Raw genomic sequence first — 10,419 nt, forward strand, 5'->3', positions numbered from 1 at the left:
GACAATGGTTTTGATTGAATCAGTCGTATAACCAATAACTGTACCTTCGCCCAGGTTGCATAATTCGAAAACATATTTCGACTAACTCTCCTGACATTAAAAAGATTGGTCGGATGAATAGTCGTTCTGGTATGAACCCGAATGAGATGTCCTCAGATCTCTGCTCAGAGCAGCAACAGGTAAAATCTGATTTTAATAATACCGAGCAGAAGAATGTCTGTCAGTACTTAGGAACAAATAAGTTAGGATTCTGGCTTAGAACTGGTCCCAACCGATGTTGGTTGCTTGGTGTCTCAGCTCGTGTCAACCAGTGTGCCCAGGCAGCGTTGATCGTTAATGTCAATCGCCAGACAGTCAGTATATACACTGTAGTCTTAAAGAATTCAAAGCGGCTCAAAAACCATCTCCCGTGTTAAAAAGCAAGGAAATCGAAATTACCTTCCCCAAGGCCTTCCGTACTAGGAACCAGCTTTTTTAACCTTTTCAGAATCACCTCCACGTGATTCCTTTGTATTTTTTGTTTAAGTAAAATGTAATGATATTTATCGTTAGCTGCCACAGCTGTACCATTTAAACTCATGATTTACCATGAACGGTGCCCTTTTCTTAACAAACACACTGGTTGCAAAAGTTATGATTATCTAAGAAATATAGGTTTCAGTCGATAATGTTCAGGTGTAATAACCTAAGGGATTACAACTAATATATAAATATATGTATATGTATATCCTTCCGCTGCAACACGATGTAAAAAGTCTATTAAATGAAACTATACTAAATGTCTACCATACAAATTGCATTTGTACTGAGCACAATTCTAAATATTAACACCCATAAAAGTCACCAGAAGATTATGTATTAATATCAAAACGCACAATTAAAAAACAAACTTGGTTCTCTACGCAACGTTAAAACTTAATCATTCTTTTTCAGGAATGGACGTTTCTTGGAATATCATTCTACACGCCATTATCTATAGACGTATTTCTCTGAATGTTCATGTCCTACGTCGTTACTACTGCATCGTAGAGGCTCAGAACGATATGAACACCCATAACATGAAACATGTGGGGAAATGAATAATAATTCTCGTAGTCTGGACTGTAGGTTGTGGGGTGAGGGTTGTTGAACATCTTGTAATATTGTCTTGTCTTTGTGAAGAGATTTGTTTCCCAAACTATTCTTATAATATTGATATGCCTGTATCTTTGTAAATGTACACACTTTCGTTGCCGCTAGTGAGAAATCAGTGTGACACCAACTAACAGTGAGTAAGTGAGTATACTATGGTTTTATGCAGCTCTTAGCAATATTCCAGCAATATCACGGCGGGGGACACTAGAAATTGGCTTCAAACATTGTACCCATGTGGGAATCAAACCCGGGTCATCGGCTTGACGAGCGAACGCTTTTAACACAAGGCTACTCACCGCCTCAAAAAATGGTATGGTGTAGCATAGGCGGCGTATGTTCATGTACGTAGGGCTACACAAAGTCATGTTTCCCACAACACTAGGGTGTTGTTGTCGTGTCTGCTGACGGTCTTGGAACGTGGAGATTCGAGAAATAAACATGCAGCCTGCCACTACCGGGAATGAAAGTGCGTTTTTCCACAAACATAGACACATATCGTAATCATGAACAGTTTTCTTGGATCAAATATATCTCAAAAAGTATATAGCCAGCAACAAGTCACTGCCCGCACCTAACACCCAAACCCCCTACAGCCGACACCTAACACCCGAAACTCCCCACACCCCTTAGCACACAGCCAACAGCCCACAGCCCACAGTCCTCAGCCCACACCCCACACCCCACTGCCCACACCCCACAGCTCACAGCTCACAGGCCACAGCTTACAGGCCACAGCTCACAGCCAACAGCCCACAGCCCATATTATTTACAGACCGCCGCTGTATGACTGGAATATTGCTGAGTGCGGCGTTAAGAACAACCCAAACCATTCTTGTCATCCTGAAACACTAGACGACGTCGTGTCGGCACCACGTGTACCTCCAGGAGCGTGTCACGGTAAAACTGCCCAGGGAAACCAAAGTTCATCGGATCCTATCACACCGGAATTCAACAACTTCAGCAAGATGTTTTTGGTGCATAGTTTTAATGGGTCGCTTTTAGCAATATGCCAGCAATATCACGGCGGGGGACAGCAGAAATGGGCTTCATACATTGTACCCAGGTGGGTATCGAACCCGGGTCTTCAGCATGACGAGCGAACGCTTTAACCACTAGGTTACCCCACGGCTCCACAACTGAATGAAATAGTTTCTGAGTTATTATATAGCCAGTAATAATAATTACAACTGCCTCCTAAGAAAGCGACGAGATTATTGTAGTGAACAGGAGGAGAGGAATACGTATGCTGCTAATACTTCTAGACTGAATCTTGCATTTCATGAGAAGAAAATATTACAAACGATTTCTCTTGGTCATCGGTTCCCAATTGCGTAGATCGATGCTCATGCTGTTGATCACTGGATTGTCTGGTCCAGACGCGAATATTTACAGACCGCCTCCATATAGCTGGAATATTGAAATGGAACCGATGACATGTGTCAACCAAGTCAGCGAGCCTGACCACCCAATCTCGTTAGTCGCCTCTTACGACAAACATGGGTTACTGAAGATCAATATTCTACAACAACACTGTCACGATAACATCTGAATATTGTGTGACCTTTCCTTTCATTTTTTTACTATCCATATCTCCTTCCGTTAAATAAATCAAACCACGCCAAAGAATATAACTATAATTCCTATCGTTTTTCATTCCGTAATATCCCCCGCAATATGAAATGGGGTTGATAAAAAGTTCGACTTCTTGACCTTTTCCTCATATTTGAAACATTTATCAACTGACTGACTGAGTTTGGTTTTACGCCGCTTTTAGCAATATTCCAGCAACATCACGGCGGGGGACACCTGAAATGGGCTTCACACATTGTACCCATGTGGGGATTCGAACCCGGGTCTTCGGCGTGACGAGCCAACGCTTTAACCACTAGGCTACCCCACCGCCCGAAACATTTATCAAAATATATCTGTTAGCACTGGAGGCGGAGAGACATGAGATTGATGAACGCGTCTTTCACATGTGTGGTTCTATTATATATAACGTGAAGTTACACTGGCAGTTCTCGTGAGCGACACACCAAGAATTCATTCAACAGACAGAGTCTTCAACACCTACCTGTCCGAGTTTAGTTTGATTGATCTTGGTGCCGCGCACTCGCCTTGTTTAAATCTAATGTTTTAAATCCAGTTCTGTCTATTGCGTGATGTACGGGGTTCACAGAATCCTCCCTTGAATTGACAGACACTGGTTAATGAAACTGTCTTTCATCTGGCATTCATTGTAAGACAGGAAACACATCGGTTAAGTTCTATCCTCAATACACTATAGTTTCCGTTTGTTTGAAGTCTCACAACAGTGTACAATTCAAAGGCATTTTATCAACAGGGAAATGAGTTTCATCTGGGCTCTGCCTTGGCAATCCCAATCCAAAGTGTGCAAAGTCTCCCAATAGCCGTACTTTAAATAGGAATATTGGAAAACGTTAGGAAACAGTATTGAGATCTGAAATGTCCGTCGACTTCACTTCATTTGTATATTCTTTTTGTGGGCACAGTCGTAAATTGAGAAAGAATCCATATGTCCAATTATCACATCAATGTTGAAGAACATAATACTTATGTATTAGTTGAACACAGATAACGAAACCACACAAAGTCCGTACATCTCTGACATTGTGAAGTGTTGCACTTCCGTGCAACTGAACATACATTCGTAACTATCATCAGAAACAGAATCTTTCAGATTTAAAATGAAAATAGCTGTGTGAAAATGTTGGGAATCGAGATCCTCTGAAACCATGACCATCTCTTTTGTCATTTCAAGCATACATTTAAGTGTGTGTGTGTGTGATTACATAACTTTTAAGAGGACATGAACTGAACATACCACAATCATCACAACTCTCTCACTCTACAGTAAACGTCATACATCTGTTTGAAATTACGCATTTTTCTGTTAACATCTACGTTTGTTTCTCGACCTGATTATCAGTTAACTGACATTTACAATATTCGTTGAAAGATACTGAATGTTTTCTGTAACTGCTTCAGCACATACATATCTGCTCTGAAGACAAAATACCAATTGTTCATGTGAACATTTATCACAATTTCTCAATTCATTTAACCATTAGCTGTGACATCACGGATAAAGCGTTCACTGTTAGAGTGGTACAGGAAATATGTGAGCACTTTGTGTACACCGAAACGATGAGGCTGGAATGTTGCTTTAAAACGTTGCACTCCTACGCGCATTCTCTCCCGTGTTATGATCCAACACAGATACATACGCGCGACCCTTTTCCTCTATTTTTGACGCGTTTAGGGTCTAAAAACGTTTAATATTTTATGACTGCTTTTAATAGCTGGAAGTTTTTATGATCTAAGAGTGAGAAAGGCCAGTTACCGCTGCCCCTTCCTAAACTATATATATTTAGCGTTTAATGATGATGTACACATTTTCTGTAAGCCGGGGAATTCGTAGTACTCTGGCAAACTTTTGTTGCTAGCTTCCAGAATATTTGTGAAGACTCTGAAAAACCTCTAACCTCAAGTTGTGGTCTATCACCCAAGCATATCACTGACGTCCAAGATTATATTGGTTTATTTGTACATAACAATCTTTATATTACAAGATCTGATGTACACAACGGCGCAGGATGAGTGGGTCAGATGACTTTGTGTGTGAGTGAGTGAGTGAGTTTGGTTTTACGCCGCACTCAGTAATATTTCAGCTATATGGCGGAGGTCTGTAAATAATCGAGTCTGGACCAGGCAGTCCTCATTCTGACACATGACTGCCTCTTCAACGATAACTTTCCCGACTTTCTAAACAACTCGTCTATGTGTATGCACCCCAGCGAAGTCTCCGACTGACTCTCCTCACCCAACGCATATCTCCAAACCAACTGTCTGACCGAGCCTTCTCCTTTGCCAGCCCTGAACTTTGGAGCTCTTCCAAAGGAAATCAGGAACACTTCGTTAAAAGAAATTGTTCAATCTCTGCTAAAGACCCATCTGTTCACAGCTGCCTTTCTGTGAGTGAGTGAGTTTAGTTTTACGCCGCACTCAGCAATATTTCAGCTATATGGCGGCGGTCTGTAAAGAATCGAGTCTGGACAAGACAATCCAGTGATCAACAGCATGAGCATCGATCTGCGCAATTGGGAACCGATGACATGTGTCAGCGAGTCAACCAAGTCAGCGAGTCCAACCCGATCCCGTTAGTCGCCTCTTACGTCAAGCATGGGTTACGGAAGTTTCATTCTAACCCGGACCTTCACGGGTCAGATGATTTTGTGTGCTGGCGGATAGGTGCCTCACTCTGGGCATTTTTATTCGAATGCTGGATGGGGCTCATGTCGTAAAGACCAGTGCACGTGAAGATCCGGGTTAGGATAGATCTTCAGCAACCCATGCTTGCCACAAAAGGCGACTATGCTTGTCGTAAGAGGCGACTAACGGAATCGGGTGGTCAGGCTCGCTGACTTGGTTGAGACATGTCATCGGTTCCCAATTGCGCAGATTGATGTTCATGATGTTGATCACTGGATTGTCTGGTCCAGACTCGATTATTTACAGACCGCCGCCATATCAAGTCAAAACATTGATTACACAACAGTCTCGTTTCGTGCTGACTGGGTTCCGACCTATTGCGCACCTTAGTACAATAACTAGTCCAGAATTTTGAGACCAATTCATTCAACTGGATACATAAATATTAATCAGTTTTATCTGATACATCTATGCACTTGTATATTGCAACACTACGCTCTTTCTAATCCTTGCAAACACGTCGTGCAGCATGCTCTGTCGTACAGTGTGGTCTGACAAACAGAAACATGGAAATCGTGGAAATCTCAAAACGAGGCTCTGCCGCTTGAAAAGTTTGGCGGTCTGGTACGGACTTGATATAATATCAATCACATTGTGCGTTACAAAACTACACTGAATAAGCGCGGAAAACACATAACAAGTGTAAACAGTGAGCCAGATACATTGTGAATCATTTTACGACCTCATCAAACAGGGCAGTCTGTGACGTCTTAGTTAAGGTCATACTGCCTACACCTCGCCATAAAATATAGAAATACGACTGACTGAGTTTGGTTTTACGCCGCTTTTAGCAATATTCCAGCAACATCACGTCGGGGGACACCAGAAATGGGCTTAACACATTGTGCCCATGTGGGGATTCGAACCCGGGTCTTCGGCGTGACGAGCCAACGCTTTAACCATTAGGCTACCCCACCGCCCCATAGAAATACGATGTTATTAAAGTATAAAATTATAATTAACTTGTAAATACCATTTTCTTATGAAACAAGGAATTGGAATTCAGTGTAACCATAGTTGTTTGTGGTGTCTCTTTTCACTTTCACACGAGAAAATTCGGATCGGCTGAAAAGTAGGTCATTGTCTGAATAGGTTAATGAGACTCATGTTTCGGTTTGAGCTGGAATATTGCTGAGTGCGGCGTAAAGCTAAACTTACTCACGCACTCATTTCAGAAAAGTATTAGAATCTGAACTCTAGAGAAAGGGTATATACAAGACAGGACTTTTAATCAGTTTGTAAGATGCGTTGTGTCTTCATTCCTTCGTCTGTAAGATGCGTTGTGTCTTCATTCCTTCGTCGTTAGTTTCAACATGAATCCTCACTGCCAGCAGTGTAAGTGTGTAACTCAACAAAGATACACGCATCTCAATATCATCACCATTGTGTGGGAAGAAATCACTATACAAGGAGCGATCAGTGATAAAGCCACATTCAACCCACCAGTACCAGCACCCTGAACCTACAGCAGACCAACCTGCGATAAGTAGTATTCATTATTAGGGGTGGGTATTGCAGAGAATTTTCATATTGCGATATATTGCGATGCGGAAGCATATATTGCGATATGTATTGCAATATATTGCAAGGATTATTTTTTTAACAAAAACTACTTATAATCGAGTTAATGCTTGATTATTAAGCAAAAACACAACAAAATCACTATGATTGATTAACCTGTTATAAAAACCTTTAATAATGACAAAATGATAATGTAAGTAACATCTGGCACTAATGAAACAGGGAAAAGAACAATTCAAAAACCGGAAATATCCGAAGATTTCCGAGTGTTACGAAGTTTTCCGAAAGCAGGTCAAAATACCGGTTTTCGATCAGCGTATCGCAATACGTATCGTTTTCATGTTTGAACAGGTAAATACCAGTAAACCGGTTATATTGCGGAGCCCTATTCATTATCATACATTTTGTATGGTGTAAATGTGCATGTTGTGGCGAGTCTGTGATGGTGATTCCATACGACGTGTGGGATGATATTCAGGGAAATATTATTTTTTTAAACAGGCCAGATTACACAATAATATTTGCTTCTGTATTTTGTGATATGTTATGATGACAAGCGCCTTACATATGATTGAATGTCAGGTGGGGTGAACCTGATATTAATTGACCTGATGTTAATACTGAGCAAGATATATAATCTGGGTAATAGGCATTTTGATGTTACTACGATTTTTTCGTATGGCGACGGCGACACCGTTAATTTACATTTGTACTCATGTTAAAGGTATATTGCATGTTGATGTTGGAGAATAATGGTATGAATAAGCGAAGAATATTTTTTACAATTTGTCACAGTTAAAGAACATTGAGATATGTATGTGTGTGTGTGTCCGTGCGTGCGTCTGTGCGTGGGTGGATGACATTATCGTAAAGCATAGCTGCTCTGCGTTTGGTCAGTGGGTCACTATCGACTGAAACCTACATTTCCTTTAGTGAAAGGGCACGGTTCAAGGTACATCGTGAGATTTAGTTATTTGAAACGTTTCGTGGCAGTTAACGATGGGCATAATACAAATTTCAATTTATTAAAATTTATAAAAATCACGAACGTAATCTGATTCTGGAAAGGTTATACCATCGGGGTGGAAACTGGGGCCTTGTAGGAACGTTCAATCAAAGGTGAAGTCGTCTTCCTTGAAAAATAATTTTTAATTCCCAACATTGCAGTTTGCTTATCACGTTTGAATTCACAACGGTTTGGTTATGCCTTCAGATGTGCGAGGGAAACAAGAATGAAAACCTTATGCCAATTTCGCTACAATGAGGATACAATGAGGATACAATGAGGATACTTGGAACAGTTCATAGAGAGTGAGTAAGTAAGGTATTAAACCACTTTTGAGCATTATTCAAGCACTAAGATGCATTCATTCTGTGCTGTTTAACTCCGCAGCCAGCAATATTCCAGCTATATCGCTGCGGTCTATCGAAAATAATCGAGTCTGGACTAGACAATCCAGTGACCAACAGCACGAGCATCGTACTACGCAATTGTGACACGATGACACGTGTCTGCCAAGTCAGCAAGCCTGATCATCCAATCCCGCTAGTCTCCTCTTACGACAAGCATGGGTTACTGGAGACCAATTCTAACCCGGATCTTCACAGGTTCCAGCACTAAAAATGCTGGAGAACATGAGAAACTGGCATGTTCATAAAGTCTCGTAAAAGGTGCCGCAGAAAGCTGCAAAAGTTTTTAAACGGCTGCGTTTATGTCCCATACCAGTTAACAAGCGCGTTACTAACAAACTTCAACAAACATTTGTATTTAATGTTACATAAACATACAAACTCAACATTCTCAAATTCTCTTATGCGTTTCTTCTTTTGAAGAGTGTATGTGCTACAAGGTTCAAGCATCTGCTTAAATGTTAATAGTGTAGCATTAGATTTTATGTTACCTTCAAGTAAAATACTTGAATTTCATTGGTCAATGACGCTTTAACAAGTTTCAGTGTCACCCCTCCCAGGAGGATGACAACTGGAAAAAATATTACCCGCTGCCACGGTCATCATCAAACTCTCCGGCAAGAAGCAGTATTGCTAACAATCGTATGGCGTCATAATGTGACGCATGCAGTGCAGGGAGTTCGAAAACCGTTCGATTAGCTGTTTTTGAATTCACTATTTACACATTTATTTCACCGACTTTCACTCCTTTATTTAAACTACTTTGTACATTGAATCGTTTTCACACTCAACATAACCATTTTTTACTCTTTTATTGCAACTTTAAGCTTGTCAGGATATGTTTCACTAGTTTTAAAAATCCAGTCGACAGGCAGACGCCATTTTCTTTACATGTCATAAAGTGGATAGCGACCTTCAAAATAACATTATATTTTGTACATTTAACATGGCGGTAAGAAAAATACGTCGCATGCTTCTCCCTCGGGTAATACACTCTGATGTATGCCTTTGTGTAGCAGTGTCATCCCTCGCCTACCGGCCTTATTACCCTCGAGAGAAGCATACAACTTATAATATTCCACATCCCGCAATATTTGATCTTAATGTCGGCTGTATGTAAAAGTTTGATTCTAGACAAGACAATCCAGTGATATTATTAGCACTGATCGACACTACTCGGGGGCATGATGATACGCCATTAATTAGGTCCCCGAGCCTGACCACCCTAGTCCATTCAGTTGCCTCTTGCGATCAGCACTGGTGGCCCATGACAAATACATTCTGAGGTGGAATCATCATAAATTTGTTCTCTAGTACAGACAGACATGAGAACAGCGTGTTTCTGTCGCGTAAAAATCAAATGTTAGTTCTCACGTAGCTGAGCAAATATCAGATGACATCTAATGGTTAGGCTAGAAATAAGCACAACTGGGCTATGTTAATCAAAAAGACATTGTTCCAACTTGGTCTTGGATATGCATGGGTCGGACAGGGAGTTGGGGATGCTACAGCTTTTTTATCCCTTGTTCAACAACGATGTAAGGATTGCTTCCAGCAAGAGTGGACCAGAAATATTCAAACTGGAAGATGTGCATATTCGTATTCATTGTTTAAACAACATTTTATGTGTGAAAAGTATTTAACAGTCGTAAGTATAAGGAAATTAAGAGTATCGTTATCGCAGTTTCGATGTGGCTACTATGATTTAATGTATTTTAAAAGAATATGTCATGTTACTGAGAGCCAATCCTGCAAAATGTGTGACAGGGATGTTACTGAAGATGAATACCATGTCCTTCTCATCTGTCCACAGTATGAAGACATAAGAAAGTATTATATACCATCTAAGTACACGTCCTGTCCAACATTTTACTAATTCAGCATACTAATGTCAACAGAAAATGTACAGCTACTTCAGAATATTGCTACGTTTATACACCATACACCATGCACTGTTAAAACGCAAACGCGCTTGTACCACACACCCATTGTAACTGTTTTCTACTTGTACTACGGGCCTCTGGCCTACAGTTCAGAAATATAGAAATAAATAAAATGAAA

At 40.7% G+C, this 10,419-nt stretch overlaps 1 long non-coding RNA gene across 1 annotated transcript; it reads right to left on the minus strand.

Moving 5' to 3' along the window:
• Window positions 1-564: 564 nt before the first annotated feature.
• Window positions 565-9,261, minus strand: LOC124281190. The gene is made up of 3 exons (XR_006899869.1): window positions 9,180-9,261; window positions 4,918-4,920; window positions 565-575 (listed from the first exon to the last, which is right to left on the minus strand). It is a non-coding gene; the product is annotated as an uncharacterized LOC124281190 (long non-coding RNA).
• Between the last annotated feature and the right edge of the window lie 1,158 nt (window positions 9,262-10,419).

Source organism: Haliotis rubra, unplaced genomic scaffold (assembly GCF_003918875.1).
Source record: "Haliotis rubra isolate DU_JTF1 unplaced genomic scaffold, ASM391887v1 Scf28, whole genome shotgun sequence".
Classification (NCBI taxonomy): Eukaryota; Metazoa; Mollusca; class Gastropoda; order Lepetellida; family Haliotidae; genus Haliotis; species Haliotis rubra.